General features: G+C 43.1%; 1 protein-coding gene across 4 annotated transcripts in view; it reads left to right on the top strand.

The window, feature by feature from the left end:
- The first annotated feature begins 18,633 nt into the window (after positions 1-18,633).
- The window catches only part of LOC142202504 (intercellular adhesion molecule 5-like), a 57,307-nt gene continuing 54,907 nt past the window's right edge, over positions 18,634-21,033 (top strand). For 2 of the 4 annotated variants that reach the window (XM_075272645.1, XM_075272644.1), the window contains exon 1: positions 18,634-18,878. The gene's annotated coding sequence lies outside the window, so the exon portion shown is untranslated. The remainder of the gene's footprint in view (positions 18,879-21,033) is intronic. The other 2 variants (XM_075272647.1, XM_075272646.1) reach the window with 2 other exon arrangements.

The raw sequence follows: 21,033 nt of genomic DNA, 5'->3' as shown, positions 1-21,033 counted from the left end.
ATCAGGTACTGAATATAGCAGTGATAGGAGATACATGTAATTATATAGTATATACAGCCTGTGTACAGGAGTATATATGTATCAGGCACTGTATATAGCAGTGATAGGAGATACATGTAATTACAATGTGATGTGTTGTATTGTGTATGTAGTGATACAGACAATGTGATGTGTTATATAGTGGAAAGCTATATGTAAATGTGAGTGAGTAGCGTGAGGGCTACTCCTGAGGTGACAGTAAGGAGTGTGCAGGCAGGCTGAGGCAGGAAATGCCATGTAGTGTGTGTGAGTCTATAGCTGGGGCTAGGAGTCCTGCTTTTGTGAGTCTCCTGCTAGGAAGCCATGTTGTTTAGTGGCACCAAAAGTAGCCTGTGACTCAATCCTGAGGGAAAACTATGTTTGTGGAAACAAACCATATAAACAGAATTCACACAGTATACAAGACACAAACTATAAGCAAATGTACACATATTAAATATTATATTTTACAAAAAAAAAAAATCGACACTCACAGTTGTCTGGAGTGAAGCTGTTCCATCGATGCAGACTTCTTCCTGTCCCCACATGCTACGATCAGACACTGCTGTGAGGGGGGAGGGGGAAGTCCGGGCTGCACGGACAGGATCTAATAAACTGGTAGGTATAAGAGCTGCTGTATAGTGTCCGGAGGGTTAAGCAGCTGCACCCTCCCCACCGGCCCTGGCTGTCTCCACACGGCTGCCCCAAGCCATCTCTCTTCTCCCCTGCCGAAAACACTAATCCAGCCAAGGACAAGTCGCATGCATCTTGTTTTTTTAAAGCGGCCTGTCCTGGACTGGCTTAGATTACTCAAAATGCCGCCCCTCCGACATAACGCCGCCTGAGGCTATTGCCTCACCTCGCCTCATTAGAGGTGCGGGCTGCACCCCTTTAAGATAATAAAGCACATCATGCCCATACATCAGTGTCCTCCCTATAACAATGCACTGGTCATCTACATACTCAGGAGGGGTGCGGAGCCAATTTATGCCATTCTGTAACAGGAAGGCTGCGGAGGCGCTATACTTCGGATCGTTGTCCTGGAATAACCTGTGGCCCGAGGACCATTCTTCCTTTATGTATGGAGCGAGGAGGCCGACCACAATTTGTTCCTGAAAGACGTGTTTGTCTATTACACCTACAGAAGACACGAAAGAACAACATTTACCATCTATATCTTAGATATCGGATGGCTACATTATGTATACTTAAAAGGAATGTGTTGCCAGAAATTGACCTACTTTTTTAACCCTTGGTTTTATATTTCAAAATTTGCAACTTTTTGCATTTTACATTCTGTGTACCTATCATACTATTTCTGGGAAACAGTCTGTGTCCACCATTGCAGTGCCACAGCGTCCCGCACCCAGTTTTCCCAAGATACTTATAAACACATCAATAGGGAACAAAGGGGAATTTATCACTGTATAATCTGGTGCACTTTATATTGAGCTATCTCGGGAAATTGCAGAGATGTAATGGAAACCACACATTCTCCACATACTATATACACACATATAGTATCAGGATTACTGTGAGTATATACTACATACCCGGCATACCTCCACCTTGGCTGTCATCCAGCTTCAGAGATCCTGAAAAGCAGATCTGCCCTTCATTCACAGGGAGGCTTTAAAGGGACTTTGGGTTCCTCATTCTCCTGATCACTGGGGGACTTGCCACCATCTAATAGATCTGTCCCTGATATATCCATTGCAGTCTCAGGCCTTACTATAACTCCTAGGCAGCAGGCCCGCTGCCTCGAGGTCATGTTTGACGCAGACCTTTCCCTCACCCCTCATGTTGAATCACACGCACGTTCATGTCACCTCCACCTCAAAAACATCTCCAGAATACACCCTTTCCTCACCAGAGATACACTAAAGACACTTATTGTCTCTCTGATTCACTCTCGCCTTGACTACTGTAACTCCTTACTTATCAGTCTTCCCCTCACTAAACTCTCCCCTCTACAATCTATTCTGAATGCAGCGGCCAGGCTCATCTATCAGGCTAGACGCTACAGCGAGGCCTCTGGTCTGTGCCAGTCGCTACATTGGCTGCCTATTCATTATAGAATAAAATATAAAGTTATCACCCTCATCCACAAGGCTCTCCATAATGCCGCACCTCCCTACATTTCCTCCCTCATCTCTGTCTACCGCCCAATCCGCTCACTCAATGACCTAACACTTACATCCTCTATTATCAGAACCTCCCACGCTCGTGTACAAGACTTCTCCCGAGCTGCACCACTTCTCTGGAATGCTCTACCCCGGACAATCAGATTAACTCCCAATTTCTACAGTTTCAAACGCAAACTAAAGATGCATCTTATCAGACAAGCCTATCACAATGTCTAACGTAAACCCTTAACCCTCCTCTGTCCCCGCTCCCCACATGATATGATGTCATCTCAGGATAACTTTATAGGTCCAAGCTCCATCCACATGTTACACACATGACTTTCTTTGTAATGTATCTTTCTGTCTGTATTTGAACCCTACAAATTGTACAGCGCTGCGGAATATGTTGGCGCTATATAAATAAAATTTATTATTAATATTATTATCCTCTATCCACTGTCTTTAATGGAACAACCGCTTTAAGTCAGTCGACCACCCTGCATGTACTTGCATACTGAGCCAATAGTCAATCCAACATCGTGATCCTTATCTCTCCTGATTTCGGCTGATTCATACAGCCCCATACCTATTAGATGGCTAATCCCACTAAAATCAGCAGCTTGGCCCACTTTACACCTTATATGTATAGTCTGAGTGTATCATGGTGTTTTTACTATTTTTGTAGTCAACTACACTCCTTGGCACTTGACCCCTTTCCCATGTATAATTATAGTGATGTACATCCCATCCCATTGTACCCATCCCATTGTACCCATATGGGTGCAATCTCTATCGATCATGGCTCCATATGCATGGAGTTTGTATGTTCACCATAGAATTAGATTGCAATCTTCAGGGTCAGGGACTGATGTGAATGGATATTAAGTGTATAGTGCTCTCCATTAATATAAGTATAGGATAATGCATACTGTACCTTCAGAAATCATCATTGGTCCTGGACCGGCCCGAGAGACAGCGCCCCACATGTGCACTTTCACCGGGTGCTTTGATCGGCGTTTGGTTGACAGGTGGGTCTCATCTCTAAGTGACAGTTCTGAACATCCCTCCAAAGCCACCGAGGTTTCATCGGTGAATATGACGTCATCGAACTGCTCATTGCTTTCCAGCCAAGCTCTGGCCTGGGCTACCCTCTTGTCCCGGTTTGCATCCTTTATGATGGGGTAATTTCTGTGTGGAAAACATATGTAGAGTATATATAGAACTGGTGAGTTTTTAGGTGACTGTTTTATGCATACACTATAGGAAGTCTATCACCAGAAACCAACCCATCAACCCAGCCCCGCAGATAGATAGGTTAAGCTTACCAGAATTCAATCTATCAACCCAGCCCCACAGATAGATAGGTTAAGCTTACCAGAACTCAGTCTATCAACCCAGCCCTGCAGATAGATAGGTTAAGCTTACCAGAACCTAGCCTATCAACCCATCCCCGCAAATAGATAGGTTGAGTTCTGGTAAGCCTAACCTATCAACCCAAACCCGCAGATAGATAGGTTAGGTTTACCAGAACTCAGGCTATCAACCCAGCCCCACAAATAGATAGGTTGAGTTCTGGTAAGCCTAACCTATCAACCAAAACCCGCAGATAAATAGGTTAGGTTTACCAGAACTCAGTCTATCAACCCAGCCCCGCAGATAGATAGGTTAGGCTTACAGGAACTCAGTCTATCAATCCAGCCCCGCACAGTGATCCATTACCTCAGTTGCCAATATATCACCAGCTTTGTCAATATGCAAATGACCTAATTGTAGCAATGAGGGAGTGGCTTATCACCTATTTGGAGCAATGGCACCGCTGTTGTTGCTCCAAAGAGCTAATTTGCATATTGATAAAAACAATGATATATTGGCAACGGGGCAGCTGTTTGACTGGTGACTGAACTTGTGACCACAGAGACTGGCAACAGCGATCACCTGAGCTTCTTTACGCCTGGCCTAGTCAGTGCTTGCACGGAAAGGACAAGAGACCCAACACCAGAATGGAGGACTGGGGGTAGGTAAGTATCACTTATTTTTTATTTTACCCCGTGCCCCTTTGGGTTTTCCAGTTTGCCATCTTTATGGCTGACCTCCTGTGTACAGTACCTGGTTGGCTTAAAGGTACAGCCCAGTTGGCGTCTTATAGTTCGTATGCTGCTTTCTGAGATGTCTATATTATACTGGCTCTGTAATATTCGCTTTATTTCAGCGGCGCACAGCTCATCGTTCTCGCGGCTAATTTCATTCACCAGTTTTCTTACTTCTCTGTAAATGGACGAAAGGCAAGCTGCGATATGACATTCGAGGAGATCCATGTTACATCATATTTAGGAATGACCGATGTAAAGTCCAGAAAATCACTACTTACGGTGTCGTTTTGGTGGGATTGGCACATCGGACTTTTTGTAGTCCCTTGGCGTAGTACCAAACGCTCTGTCTGCTCATGTGAACACCGGAGCTTTTCAGACATGTCTGAATGGCTCGGACAGAATGACCCTCTTTTGTCATAGCAACAATCTTGTCCGTCCAAACGTTGTCAAATTTTTTGGGCATTTTTTCTTGTGTCAGATTGGATGTTGGCTGTATAGGAGACAACAAGAAATGTAATAAGCCATGATACAGCATCACCTCAACGTATGAGACACCTACTAAACCATTCCTAAATCTATAAAATAAGGGGGGGAAGGGTTAAACAGAGCCTGGCAGCAGAACCCAGAATATTACCCCAGCCCCAGAGATAGGCTAGGGTCACCAGAACCCCGCATATCAACCCAGCCCCCGAGATAGAGTCACCAAAACCCAGCACATCACCCCAGCCCCAGAGAAAAGTTAGGGTCACCAGAACCCGGAATCAGGGGTGAACCTAGCTTTTATGCCGCCTGAGGCGGACGACAGAAAGCCCCCCCCACCCCGGGAAGGAGGGGGCGGGGCGGAGAGAACGGGGCGGCGTTAGCAGGCAGAGAGTAGGCAGGGAGAGGACCTGGTCTCTGCCTGAGCGTGAGGGAAAGCCAGTGGAGCAGCGCTGCGTCCACAGGGCCTCCCCAATCCACTGCTCGCTTCCCGTGCCGGGACGCCGAGACGGTGATGCTAAGCCAGTCCAGGACAGCTTGTCCTGGACTGGCTTAGGTCAGCAAAAAGCCCCCCCCCCCGGGGGCCCGGCATAGTGCCGCCTGAAGCGGTCGCTTCATGTTGCCTCATGGGAGGTGCGGCGCTGCCCAGAATATCAACCCAGCCCCAGAGATAAGTTAGAGTCTCCAGAACCCGGAATATCACCCCGGCAAAAAACAGCAATCTTTGGGCAATGGAGGCACTGATTCACAAATGGAAAAACACCATTTGATTCAAGTGACCCTACTCTATCCGCCTACAACGCGGAGCTAATAGGCTGCATTCTGGTGACGGACTCTTTTTAACAACAATTAAAAACTTAACCATAGATAATACTGGACAAAAAGTAAAAAAAAAAAAAAAAAATGCATCTATAAAAGTATAACAAACGCTTTGTAGAAAAAAAAAAGTTTCATGCACTTCCTAAATGGTACCAATAAAAACTACAGCTCACCCCCAAAAAATCAAGTCCTCAAACAACAGAAAAACATGAATAGGACACAAAGCAAGATCTTTTATTGTGTAAAATACTGTAAGTAAGACATAAACATATCAATTTGGTATCGCCATAACCATACTGACCTATAGAATAAAGTTAGCATTTCATTATTCCTCAAGAAAAACAATCCCTTTTTTTCCTTCCCCAAAATAATTCTTTCTTAAAGTACATATATGGAAAATGAACCGCTGCCATTAAAAAAATACAACTCATCCTGCAAAAAACAAGTCCTCCTACTGCTATAGGGGCAGAAATAATACAAAGTTATGAATCCTCAATGGCCAGTATGGAAAATGAACAATATAAGAAGGGTTAATAGCTGCGTCGGGAAGGGGTTAATCGGTCTATACCGTATAAGCAGGATAGATATATAATACAATGTGTACCGGAGTGATTTCTAGTATATAGGAGGTTATAGTGATGGAGTATACGGGCTATCAGTCATCTAACCTTCCACTACTGAAAAGAATACGAGAGCCGCTTGCAGATAAACAGATAATATTCCAATACCTGAAAAATCCCCCAAATCTTCTTTCCCCTCCTTGTGATGTTTTCTCTGTAATGTATTTGCAGCCTCCATTCACAGCAGCCCAGCTGCAACATATCCTGTTAGGAAGGAACTTCCTGTCCCTTGTGTACTACAAGTCCCATCATCCTTTGCAGCGCTTCGCCTCCCTCCTACCCTATATACCATACTTAGTATGTGACCCCCTCCCTCCTGACTGCATGTGCCCCTGCCCTGTGTATTCACAGACATCTTTACCTCCCCTCTTACTGCAGCAGTCCTGGTTATCTTACATGGCGTCTCAGGAACAATCCCCCTCCTCTATATCTCTCCCTACACTTCACAGCAAACATGTCTCATACAGACCTCCATCCTACCCTCCCTGCTTCTCCCCCTCCCACTCCCTATATATCTCCCATACAGCGTGTGTATATGTCTATGTTTCTATAACACGTGTGACCGGCCATTGGTTATTCCTTGGTAGCCTAAGGCTGTGCCCCCTTGGGCATCCTGTGGCCAGGGCCGGTTATAGACAAAACTGTAGCCCTGAGCAAAAGCTTTGGCCCCAAATGCTGAGATACCAACAACACCATCATATTCCCAGTGGCAGCCCCTTTAATGACCCCCCATTCTTCCTCCAAAACACAACTGAAATTCTTCCCTTATACATAATAGCCCACTTATATATGTCACCCCATATAACAATCCCCCTTATATATAACAGTTCCTCTGCTATAATAGCCCCCTTATAAATAACACTTCACTGTTTATATATAACAGACTCCTCCTTATACATAATAGCCCCTTATATATACCAGTCTCCCCTTATAACAGCCAACCTTATAAATAATAACCCCTTTAACAATTCCCTCCTCATAATAGCCCCCTTATATATAAGTCTCCCCTTATAATAGCTCTCTTTATATATAAAAGTTCCTCTACTATAGTAGCCGCCCTTACATATAACAGTACCCCTTATAATAGCCCCCTTATATATAATAATTCCTCTCTTATAATAGCCCACTTATATATAATAGCATCCCTTATAATAGCCACACTTGTATATAATTCCTCTCTTATAATAGCGCACCCTATGTATAATAGTTCTTGCATTATAAATAGAGATGAGCGAACAGTGAAATATTCGATATTCGTTTCGAATAGCCCCTCAATACTCGACTATTCGAATGAACATCGAACCCCATTATAGTCTATAGGGAAAAAAGCTTTGTTTCAGGGGAAACCACTCTTCGACTCAGGAGAGTCACCAAGTCCACTATGACACCTCAGCAAATGAGGACAACACCCTGGAATGCAACTGGGACAGCAGAGGAAGCATGTCTGGGGGCATCTAACAAGCCCAAGTCACTGTATTACGCTACTAATAATGCGGGAGCTGACTTTTTCCCATAGGAATGCATTGACCAGCGTTGATTGGCCGAAAGCCATATAGATTAAAGCATTCAGCCAATCAACGCTGGTTCTGCCGGAGGCTCATCTGTGAGGAGGCGGAGACTAAGATCGGTCCACAGGAGTCTCCATTGTTGTCTGATCTCATGTATTATAGAGTTGACACAGCTCTGCTACATCTCAGGTGTAGCAGAGCTGTGCGCTCAACTCTGCTATACCTGAGATGCAGCAGAGCTGGCCGTGCGCTGAGCTCTTCTACACCTGAGATGTAGCAGTGCTGTGTCAACAATGGAGACTGCTGTGGACTGATCTTAGACTCCGCCTCCTCCGGCAGAACCAGCGTTGATTGGCCGAATGCTGTACACTGTATAGTATTCGGCCAATCAACGCTGGTCAATGGATTCCTATGAGAAAAAGTCATCTCCCGCATATCGCAAGCTGACAGGGATCCCGACTAGCAAATAATGGGCTGCCACGAGATAGAGCCCCAAAGAGCTGGGTGAGTGACATTCCCCCCTAAATAAAGGTAATCCCTAGCTAACCCTGCCTGTACATCTATCCCTGTCTCACAGTCACATAGTTCACAGTCTCATATGACCCGGATATTAAATTCGCTATTCGTATAAATTGGAGGTCACCTGATTTCGGCAGCCAATTACTTTTTCCGATTTTTTTCTATGCCTCCGTTGTCATAGTTCCTGTCCCACCTCCCCTGCACAGTTATTGGTGCAAAAAAACGCGCCAGGGAAGGTGGGAGGGGAAACTAATTTTTAGTGCGTTTGCCGCGTGGTATTCAATTGGAATCGAATATCTCGAGCAGCCTGATATCCGATCGTATACCAATTCGATCAAATGCCGTTCACTCATCTCTAATTATAAATACTAGCCCCCTTATATATAACATTCTCCCCCTTATAAAAGCCCCTTCATATATAATAGTCTCCTCCTTATATATAATAGTTCCTTTATAATAGCCCCCCGTATATATAACAGTCTTCCCCTTATAATAGGCGGGAACAATTATATACAATAGCTTCTACATAATACTTCACCCATACAATATTCCCCCTTCTATCTAATAGCCCCCCACTATAATAACCCCCCCCCCCCATAAATAATAGTTTGCCCCCTTATCAGATCCCTTCCCCTTACCAGAAAACAAGAAATCTTTTATTTGCCTTACTGTGCTCCCACAATGAGCGGAGCAGCCGAGGTCTCTCCTGTAGTAGTGGACAGTAGTGGCACAGTTGGCACAATGCAGTGATGTCATCACGCCACCTGCGCCGCAATGTCCTGGGTGTTACCAATGGTCCTCTATGGCAGAGCAGGGACACCTGTCCAACTCCTGCTTCGAATCCCAGGGGCCCCTTTGCGGATGGGGACCTTAGGACATTGCCCAGTTTGCCCCATTCTAATGCCAGCCCTGCCTCCGGCAGAAAGCTAAAGCTGAAGCTGAGCTTTGGTTTTCTGCCATGGCTCAGGTAAAAGATCTGATCAGCAGAAAGGCTCGTGCTGCGGGTTCTAAATCAGACACAGAACCCACAGAAAGATCAACCGGGATGTGTGACCTCTGCCATCCACTGAATACAATAGGAGGTAGAATTGGGGTGGAATTTGACACTTGTGAAAGGGCCCTTACGCTGTTTTTTGCAGACACATATGGACTTATATCACAATAGTCTGACACTTTTCTGTCTACATATATCCGCGTATAATTTATCTAGACACACTCCATATTTAGGAAGATCCGTATGACAGATTCATAAATATGTCTAAAGTCCTCATGGACCTTTAGTACATTAAAAAAAAACAGATGTCTGAATGAAGCATTGAAACGAATGGATACGTACGCTGACCACCAAAAATGCGGACCTCATATATACGTATTAATCCCTTTCACCAGCATGAAATGTCTGGTTGTGGCATTTTGAAAAAAAACAAAAAACACTATGCCAAAATGAACTAAAAACCTAAACTCAAACTTAAAAAAAAAAAAAACTATACTAAAAGTTTGCAACCAGCCTAAAATATTTTATTGTGAGAAAGAGCAAAAAATACCTTTTATATTTTGGTATCACCACATTCATACCAATGTAGAATCAAGTTCCCCTTCCCCATTGCCCCAAAGAACAATGGCGGCATTAATGCTTTATTTTGGGGGTTTTTACTTTTTAAAAAAAAAAAAAAATCACAGGTCACGGCCTGTAATATGGGGAAAAAAAGAAATCAGTCTTCAGCCTCCAGGGGGCCCCGGTGTAGCCTTATAATAGATATGTAGACTTAGAAAAGACGGCTCAGGCTAGGTTCAGATAGATGAATTTGGAGAAGTCTTGGATTTCCTCTGTGAATTCTGAGGCCTAGTGGTGTGAGGCAGCCTGTCTAGTCCTAACTACCACTAACTAGAGAGGCCTATCTACCAGTAACTAGAGAGACCTAAGTACCTGTAAGTAGTGGCCTAACTAACACTAACTAGAGAGGCCTAACTACCACTAACTAGAGAGGCCTAACTATCAGTAACTAGAGGCCTAATTACTACTAACTAGAGAAACCTAACTACCACTAACTAGAGAGACCTAACTACCAGTAACTAGAGGCCTAACTACCACTAACTAGAGAGGCCTAACTACCATTAACTAGAGAGGCCTAACTACCAGTAACTAGAGACCTAACTACTACTAACTAGAGAGGCCTTACTACCACTAACTAGAGAGGCCTAACTACCACTAACTAGAGAGGCCTATCTACCAGTAACTAGAGAGACCTAAGTACCTGTAAGTAGTGGCCTAACTAACACTAACTAGAGAGGCCTAACTACCACTAACTAGAGAGGCCTTACTACCACTAACTAGAGAGGCCTAACTACCACTAACTAGAGAGGCCTAACCACCACTAACTAGAGAGGCCTAACTACCATTAACTAGAGAGGCCTAACCACCACTAACTAGAGAGGCCAAACTACCATTAACTAGAGAGGCCTAACTACCACTAACTAGAGAGGCCTAACTAACACTAACTAGAGAGACCTAACTACCACTAAACTGGAAAAGGAGAGTAAACAGGATGGCACTGCTAAATATACGGATGTGAGTCCTGGTAAGCTGGAGGTATATATGAGGAATAAAACCTTTTGTATTGAGAGCCGTGGGGGTGCTCAACAACCAGAAATAGAGCACTGTGGCAATAACAAAATAGTAGAAAAATTGGAAGGGCACTCACCCACATCGAGGCTCGTCTTTGTAAAAAACTTCTTTATTTGAGGCAATACATATCTAAAAGCAATAAGTGCAGGGAGGGAAGAACAGTATGCAAAGGCAAAAGGCAACAGCCGTTTCGCGCAGCTATGTGCGCTTTCTCAAGCCATAGAATGCAATCACAAGTGGACAAGAAAGCAGGTTTAAGTACTATGGGAACAATCAAGCATAGAGGAGAAACTCCTGAAATGGCTTCAAATTCTAACCAATAGGAATGCCAGTATTCTCATTGAGAGAGAGGACCAGAATGATCTCCTCTATGCTTGATTGTTCCCATAGTACTTAAACCTGCTTTCTTGTCCACTTGTGATTGCATTCTATGGCTTGAGAAAGCGCACATAGCTGCGCGAAACGGCTGTTGCCTTTTGCCTTTGCATACTGTTCTTCCCTCCCTGCACTTATTGCTTTTAGATATGTATTGCCTCAAATAAAGAAGTTTTTTACAAAGACGAGCCTCGATGTGGGTGAGTGCCCTTCCAATTTTTCTACTATTTTGTTCTAACTACCACTAACTAGAGGCCTAACTACCACTAACTAGATGCCTAACTACCGCTAACTAGAGAGGCCTAACTACCAATAACTAGAGAGGCCTAATTATCATTAACTAGAGAGGCCTAACTACCACTAACTAGAGAGGCCTAACTACCACTAACTAGAGAGGTCTAACTACCACTAACTAGCGAGGCCTAACTACCACTAACTAGAGAGATGAACTTGCTCCAAATCTGCACTAACAAACTGGTAACAGGCCCAAACTATTTCCAAGGACTAGGCCATGACTACTAACACATCCCACCTACTTAAACTACAGAGCCAAGGCCACTGCAAGTGACAGGACAATGCAGAAATGGCTGATCCGTCCTTAAAGCCAGAAAAGAGCAATAACCACCAGTAAGCCGTGTAAAACACATCAGACATCATTATAACCCTTCAATATGACAAGGAGTGTCCTTGTGGGACAATACATAACTATGTGACCCCTTGAATTCTGTATATGCTGGTGCGACAGCCCGGTCACTAATGGTGGTTGTGCAGACAAAGTGACCTGGGCCGGGGGCCATGTTGTAAAATCCAGGAAGTGAATTGAATTGGAGGAACAATTGCAAATTCCCAGATGGGGCAGAGTGTTATGTTAATGGCAGAAATGAGTTGTACGGCCTCTGTACCAGTGCACGGGGCGGCTGCTCACATAATATCACAGCGCCAGTGATATACGAGTCCCAAATGTGAAATAAACTGGAATACTATGTGGAGGAGTCACAATAGGCACAGAAAATACTGACAATACAATATGGCATCTGATAATCCAGAAAATATAATAATCCATGATCTAAGGCTAAATTCACATCTGTATCAGGGGCTGCAGAAACCGCCTGCACGGAGAACTTTACTCTCCACCTCTTTCAGTATAAAAACAGCAGACACCCAGGGGAACGCATTATAGTCAATGGGATCCAAGAATAACCACAATTTTAGCAGTTTGACTCTCCATTGTTTGGGTCGCCGAATAATGGAGAGCCCAGCGCAGAAGTGATCCTAAGGCAAAAACTGACCAGAGGGAACCAAACACTGCCCTCATTGTTCATTGAGACCTGCAGCCTATCTATATCTATCTATCTCATGGTGGTGTAAATACCGGTGTAGCAGCGATAATTACTGCCACAAGGCCCGGACCATTAGGGGGCCCCTTTTTTTTTTTTTAATAAAGGATGTAACCTGAGCAGGTAACGGGCCCTATTTACTTACCGATCCTGGGAAGCAGAGGCGGCTGTGAGCCGAAGTATAATGATCGAAGGGCCAGAGCAGGTGAGTGATCATAAAAACACTGTTACTCACCTCTCCAGCACTCTGGAAGTCTTTGGGCTTCTTTGATGACATCCCAGACATCACGTGGACCAGACTGGCATCATTATGTGTAGCGACGCCGGCCTGGCTCATGTGACATCTGTACCAACATTGGAAAGGGCCAAAAGTAGTGGGGAGTGCGCTGGAACCCAGGAGAAGTAAGTAACATTGTTTTTTATGTTTGTCACCTCCCACAGTATAATAATTGTTCATGGATGGTCCACTATGGGGCATAATACTGTGTGCAGGGACCACTATGGGACATAATACTGTCTGAAGGCCGCTTTGGGACATTATAGTGTGTATAAATGAGGCAACACATTATAGATTATGTAAATTATCTATCTATCTATCTATCTTCTATCTATCTATCTCATATCTATCTATCATCTATCTCATATTTATCTATCTATCATCTATCTATCTCCTATCTATCTATCTATCTATCTATCTATCTATCTCCTATCTATCTATCTATCTATCTATCTATCTATCTATCTCATATCTATCTATCTATCTATCTATCTATCTATCTATCTATCTATCTCATATCTATCTATCTATCTATCTATCTACTATCTATCTATCTATCTATCTATCTATCTATCTATCTATCTATCTCCTCTCTCTCTCTCTCTCTCATACTGGTAGAGGTCCAACACTCATGCCCCCCTCCCATGTGATCCCATTGTTAAGACATTAGACATTTAATAATAGATTGGCTTAGGGACACTTTCCTCCAAGATCACTAATGTAACCCTTGACCTTAGTTTTTACAACTTATTTTTTCTCTTTATCTATAGGTAAGAGGTAAAAGTATAGCATACTGTTATATATAGTATAGCCTCCCCTGCTTCCTGCCACAGTCTTTGTCTACAACCACCACTAGGGGGAGCTCAGTGCATACAGATTTATACAGCTGTCATTGGCTTTATGCAGTGTAAGCTCCTCTGCAGTAGCCCCCACTAGTGGTCATCACCTGCCTCACCTCTATACAACTATAGTATAAAGTCATGATAACATTGGTATTTTAAAACCATGCATTTGGTGGGCCCCACTATATACCCCCCATCATCACTCTAGTGCTGAGAACCTCCAGACACGTCCATACATTTTATGTGAGTGATACCAGCTATGCTTTTCAGGCTTATTATACATTTTTCCATCATTACAACGTATTCAGATAAGTCTGGGCTGAATGCCATATTTTTTTTTTTACAAAAATCCTTATCCTCTCCTCCATTCTGACACCTCTGCTTGACCTTGTATGAAAGTGACCTGACATACCATAAATTATAAGCTCAGGAAACTGGTGGAGTTCCTCTGAGTGCAGGAGGGAGCGGGTACGCCTGTTATAGTAGAGGTGGCAAGGTGACTCACACATGTGATGACATCTAATGGCCGGGTATCCGCCATTTATATAAAAAATGAAGCCAAAATGAGAGAACCATGTGTGAATAAATAAGTGCCCCTCATGAATCAACTGTTTGTACCCACCTTGAACTAACAGTTTTATACATGACTGTATCAGTCTCTCACATTATTCAGGAGGAATTTTGGCCCAGCCATTGGCTTTCTCCTCGCAACCCTTCCATACAAGCCTTACTTGTTCAGTCTTTATCTAATTTGTAATGTCATGAACTTGTACATGTAGCATGCTAGCTGAGGACTGGAGAGTCTTAGATGTAGCTCTTGGTTTGGCACAGTCTGACCTTGGGGTGAATTTTTCAATTGTCAATTGTCTTGAATGTTTTCCACTTGTGAATAATCTTTCTCACTGTAGAATGATGGACTTGAAATTCTTTGGAAATGGCTTTATAACCTTCCTAGATTAATAGAAAGAAAATTATTTTCTAAGATCATTGCTGATGTCTTTCCTCCTTGGTAATGTGAATGTTCCAGACCAGCAAACTACCAAAACATCTGCGTTTTTAGAAGTGGTCACTTGCTGATGATTAAGGGACTTTGATAAGCTGCTTCTTACCCTCTTAATTCTTATGGAAATGACTTTATAACTCTTCCTAGAATGATAGAAAGAAAAAGCTTTTCTAAGATCATTGCTGATGTCTTTCCTCCTTGGTAATGTGAATGCCCCAGATGAGCAAACTGCCAAAACATCTGCTTTTTTAGAAGTGGTCACTTGATGATCATTAAGTGACTTTGATAAGCTGCTTCTTACCCTCTTAATTCTTATGGAAATGGATTTATAACCCTTCCTAGATTAATAGAAAGAAAATTATTTTCTAAGATCATTGCTGATGCCTTTCCTCTTTGGTAATGTGAATGCTTCAGACCAGCAAACTACCAAAACATCTGCGTTTTTAGAAGTAGTTACTTACAAATGATTAAGGGACTTTGATAGGCTGCTTCTTACCCTCTTATTATGGGAGTGGTAAGGGTGTACTTACTTTTTCACGCATTGCTTCCGCATTTTATTAAACTGTGGAATCTGTTGTATGTTGTTCTTCATCTGAGGTTGTTTTTTGCTAGTTTTAAGACCTTTTAAGGACCAGATGTAGAATTCAAAGAGGATAGACTTTATTTTTCTCATGGCTGTATATATTAAACTGGGATACTGGTTACAGCGAAATCATCCGCCGACATATACACATAGTGGCTGTTTATCTTCTCAGTACTATCTGCAGTATATTGTTATGATCAGACATGTCCTGTTATAAGTATGAACATAGTTCTACACTCAACCTCAGGAAATGGGCACTTACATAGTGGATCTGTATGCAGGAAACAGTAAAGATGTCAGTGTATCTGCGGGGCCATTGTGTGCCAGCTGCTGTAAACACAGAGATGAGAGCAACTCTCACTGCCGACGCTCAATATTACACTCTATATATCCTGCAGTACGTGTATAGTCTGGTAAAACACATACAGATCTGTAGGTTTGTGATGTAGACTAGGTTTTTTGCTTATTCTGCAATGTGTATAAATATCCTAAAGGGGGAGCCCAATGAAGGCCTCAAAGTGCAGAGCCCTGGAGGACTTAGTACAGTCATGTATTAGATAGTCACCTATTTACTGTAGTAGGAAATCTGACCATACACAATCCTATATCCCTTTGTCATAGCAATGGGTCAGATACTGAACCTTCAGCAATGGCGGTGGTTCTGCAGCTCATTGACAATGGATGGGTCCTGGCAATCCTTCCAAACATGCCATACTTGTACTGCCATTGACTTGCACGTGCTATGTGACGTCTGTATAGTCTTAGGTACAGTTCTTAGTTTATTTGCAATTTCTCTGACCATTGCACAGTCTGACCTTGGATTGAATTTGCTGGAACATTCACTTTTGGGAAGATTGTCAACTGTCTTGAATGTTGATTTTACTATAAAGGGTCCTGATCTAATTCATTTCCTGTTCCCTTTATAGCCCAAAAATATTCCCAAGTGCTATGAGGAGAACTCTGTGCTGATACATTTCTTAATATATCTTTATAAATGTCGTGTTATGATTAGATGCAAGGCCACAATAAAAGTAACAGCAAGAAATTGGCTGATAACTGCGAGCAATAGAGACAACTATCTAGAACTAATGCACCTCTGCGAGGCAAGACAGACCCCCAACACCTTCACCAGAGCTTGTCGCAAGGAGAGATGGACTTTGCTGGATCTGGGGATCTGAATTGTCACCAGATAAATATACTAATAATAAATGCACTGTTATAGAAAACAACACAAAGTTTTGAAAACTTACAAGGAGACATAGATGCAGAGAATTCATATAGCAGAGGCAAAAACCAGGACAGCACGTAGTAAGCAGAGACTGGAGATAAAAACCATATCCGAGAAACTAGCCAAGGCTCACTAATCCATCCGGGAATGACTCACCAAAATCAAGAGCAAAAGAGGAATCCAAGAAGAAAGCCAGTAGTCAGAGATCAAATCGATATACACAGACAGTCAGAGCCAAACTAGTGAACAATGAAATTAGTCGGCACCTGTATCAAAGAGGAGTGGTCTTATAAAGGCTTCTTCAGCTGCTGATAGGTCAAGGCATGGAAGTATACAACCGAAAAGCTTCTCTAAGTTGTCACAGCAACCTTAAAGGGGTTGTCCCATCACAAGGATCCTATCTATACTGCTTGTCAATGTGAATGTAAGACTTTTCCTAAATACACTGCTTCAGCAAAACTGCTTTGTTTGTCCACTATATTACTTTATTCATTTCTCTGTTGACACATCCCTTGACTTATCTGGTCATAAGTCAAGTGATGTATCTGCTGCTCTGAGGGGGGAGGGAGGAGGGGCTAAGTGCACGGGAGCGAGCCTGGAGTGAGGGTAGTTTACACTTTTGGGGGGGAGGGGCCGCCAATACAGACCCGGCATCCGCTGTAATAGAGAGGTGGATGCCGGCACAGGTGCCTGCAACATCGCTACACTCCTGCCCTGCTGCTATTCTGCTCCTCTGCCCCCTCCCCCTCCGGAATATCAGCATCGCTCCTGCCCCTGCTGGCTTCATGCAGGGCAGGAGCGTAGCGATGTTGCAGGCACCTGTGCTGGCGTCTAACACTCCCCGGCATCCGCCTCTCTATTACAGCAGATGCCGGGTGTGTATTACATTGTGAAGGCTGTACGTCCGATGCCTAGCTGCATCAGGAGCACGCACGCAGGGCCAGCAGCATAGAAGCGACGACTTCTCGCCGCTGGCTTTGCATATGTAACCCCGCCCACCAATGACGCAACAAAGCCGGAAGACAGAAGAATTTACAGCAGCGAAGACTAGCGAGTATGCGACGTGGGACAACCCTTTTAAAGAAGCAGAACTCGAAGAGACACTCCTGGTAAGTCAGAGGTTAAGCTGCAGAGCTCCGGATCCCATCTCTTATCATCCTTCCATAGAGTTGAATGATTTTCATTGATCAGTTTTCACTTATCAAAGAATAATGCTTCTTCCTGCTCATATCAGTCTGTTTCTCTGGCCTCTCCAAAACAGACTTCCACTCTGAAAATTCTGCTCCATTCGTCTGGAGATAAACTTCAGCTCACATGACGCTGGTTACACATGTCTATGGATAGGGGAGAGTGAAGAAGAGAGTAGGAGCAGTGGGAGAGGCACAAGTTTATTCTGGAGCTAAATAAGAGCTGTGTATCAGAAGCAAAGCGTTTTACCCACATCAGTACTTGTCAGTGCTTCTTTATATATGTCCTGCATGGTTCTGGGACTGTTTCTGAGTGTGGAGAGATGGTTATAGAGATTCTCCTCTACTTACTGTGAGCATTATATGCCAGCTAGTCTTCACCTATAGCCCAGAGAGGAATACAAACACTTGGATATCACTGAGTGTATTCCCACAACGGATCCCTTGGTCGTGTGCATGGGGTCTTAATTTGGCACCTTACATATACTTGTCAACTTTGATGTTGGTAAGCTGACCCTCAACTTACCCATAGATCTAATGGGACCACCAATAGGAGGCGAGGATTGTAAGTCACATCCCCTTTTCAGTCCAGGACATGACTAAATTAGCCTTCCTGAGAATTAGGGTCTGTCCCAAGAAATTTAGGACCATTATTTGGGCATGGCTTTAAGTTTTATTTGGCCCTGTATGGTGCACCTTAAAGGGAGGGGTGTGAGTAGGGAACTCTGCACAAGGCACCCACCAGAGTAAGGGTCATACTTGCAAAAAGCCACAACTGGACATGGAGACCCCGACTCCTTCTCACCTTTCTAGAGGCAACTTGAGTGTAGTATATCCTGTAACATAATGGCATCATTATAATAACCAGATAAGCAGTTTCATAGAGGAAGCTTCGCTATGGGAATTAATGGCTTCCTGTTTTTGCATTTTCTAATAATAAGACATTTAATAAGAAGAGACCTGGGGCTTTTAGTAAGAGGCGAGAAGTCTCAGTCCAGAACCTCCTCTGTATAGAGGGCTGATATGGTCCAATGAAGCAGATAGTGGAGAATGATGCCACAGTAAATACGGAGAGGTACAAGTGGGGAGTGCACGAATAGCAAAGTGAGCCCTGCTGGGAACTTGGGATGCTGGGAAAGATATAAACATCTGCCAAGTATTCCTGGCTTGCTGTGCCTGGGATTTCATAAGACTACGAGAAACGGAAACTACAGCATGTAATATATATCCCCGGAATCAGGTAGATAATTCTTGTCTTATAGCTATACCTAAACTTTAGAATATATCTTTATCATGCTCTATAAACTGTGATCCACATACCTGCTATCCTCATCTATATTACCAAACCCCTATAGAAATACCTCTTATCTCTCTGATTCTTACATACCAAGAGAAATTGTATCTACTTGTGAAACTACCTATAACCTCTTATTACTCTACATATCCTCCCCTATATCTCCCCCTATTACTCCATATATCCTCCACTATATCTCCCCCTATTACTCCATATATCCTCCCCTATATCTCCTCCTATTACTCCATATATCCTCTTCTATATCTCCTCCTATTACCTTATATATCTCCCTATATCTCCTCCTATTACTCCATATATCCTCCCCTATATCTCCTCCTATTACTCCATATATCCTCTATATACCTCCTCCTATTGCTCCATATATCCTCCCCTATATCTCCTCCTATTACTCCATATATATTCCCCCTATATCTGCTCCTATTACTCCATATATCCTCTCCTATATCTCCTCCTATTGCTCCATATATCCTCTCCTATATCTCCTCCTGTTACTCCATATATCCTCCCCTATATCTCCTCCTATTACTCCTTATATCCTCTCCCTATATCTCCTCCCATTACTCCATATATCCTCTCCTATATCTCCTCTTATTACGCCATATATCCTCTCCTATATCTCCTCCTATTACTCCATATATCCTCTCCTATATCTCCTCCCATTACTCCATATATCCTCTCCTATATCTCCTCCTGTTACTCCATATATCCTCCCCTATATCTCCTCCTATTACTCCTTATATCCTCTCCCTATATCTCCTCCCATTACTCCATATATCCTCTCCCTATATCTCCTCCCATTACTCCATATATCCTCCCCTATATCTCCTCCTATTACTCCTTATATCCTCTCCCTATATCTCCTCCCATTACTCCATATATCCTCCCCTATATCTCCTCCTATTACTCCATATATCCTCTCCTATATCTCCTCCTATTACTCCATATATCCTCTCCTATATCTCCTCCCATTACTCCATATATCCTCTCCTATATCTCCTCTATTACTCCATATATCCTCCCCTATATCTCCTCATATTACTCCATATATCCTCTCCTATATCTCCTCCTATTACTCCATATATCCTCCCCTATATCTCCTCCTATTACTCCATATACCCTCTCCTATGCCTCCTCCTATTACTCCCTATATCCTCTCCTATATCTCCTCCTATTGCTCCATATATCATCTCCTATATCTCCTCCTGTTACTCCATATATCCTCCCCTATATCTCCTCCTATTACTCCTTATATCCTCTCCCTATATCTCCTCCCATTACTCCATATATCCTCTCCTATATCTCCTCTTATTACGCCATATATCTTCACTCTATATCTCCTCCTATTACTCCATATATCCTCCCCTATATCTCCTCCTGTTACTCCATATATCCTCCCCTATATCTTCTCCTATTACTCCATATATCCTCCCCTATATCTCCTCCTATTACTCCATATATCCTCTCCTATATCTCCTCCTATTACTCCATATATCCTCCCCTATATCTCCTCCTATTACTCCATATATCCTCTCCTATATCTCCTCCTATTACTCCATATAGCCTCTCCTATATCTCCTCCTATTACTCCATATATCCTCCCCTATATCTCCTCCTATTACTCCATATATCCTCCTCTATATCTCCTCCTATTACTCCATATATCCTCTATATATCGCCTCCTATTACTCCATATACCCTCTCCTATATCTTCTCCTATTACTCCATATATCCTCTCCTATATCTCCTAATACTCCATATATCCTCTCCTATATCTCCTAAAACTCCATATATCCTCTCCTATATCTCCTCCTATTACTCCATATATCCTCCCCTATATCTCCTCCTATTACTCCATATATCCTCCCCTATATCTCCTCCTATTACTCCAGATATCCTCTCCCTATATCTCCTCCTATTACTTCATATATCCTCTCCTATATCTCCTCCTATTACTCCATATATCCTCTCGCTATACTATATACAGCTCCATATTAATGACTACAGACTACTAACAAGCCTTATGTGTAGTCTGATCCCTCCATCCTGTGATTTTCTCCAAGTCTCATTCGGACCGGCTATC

This window comes from Leptodactylus fuscus, chromosome 5, assembly GCF_031893055.1.
Source record: "Leptodactylus fuscus isolate aLepFus1 chromosome 5, aLepFus1.hap2, whole genome shotgun sequence".
Classification (NCBI taxonomy): domain Eukaryota; kingdom Metazoa; phylum Chordata; class Amphibia; order Anura; family Leptodactylidae; genus Leptodactylus; species Leptodactylus fuscus.
Note: the sequence above shows the minus strand (reverse complement) of the source record. Positions and strands in the feature narration are given on the sequence as shown.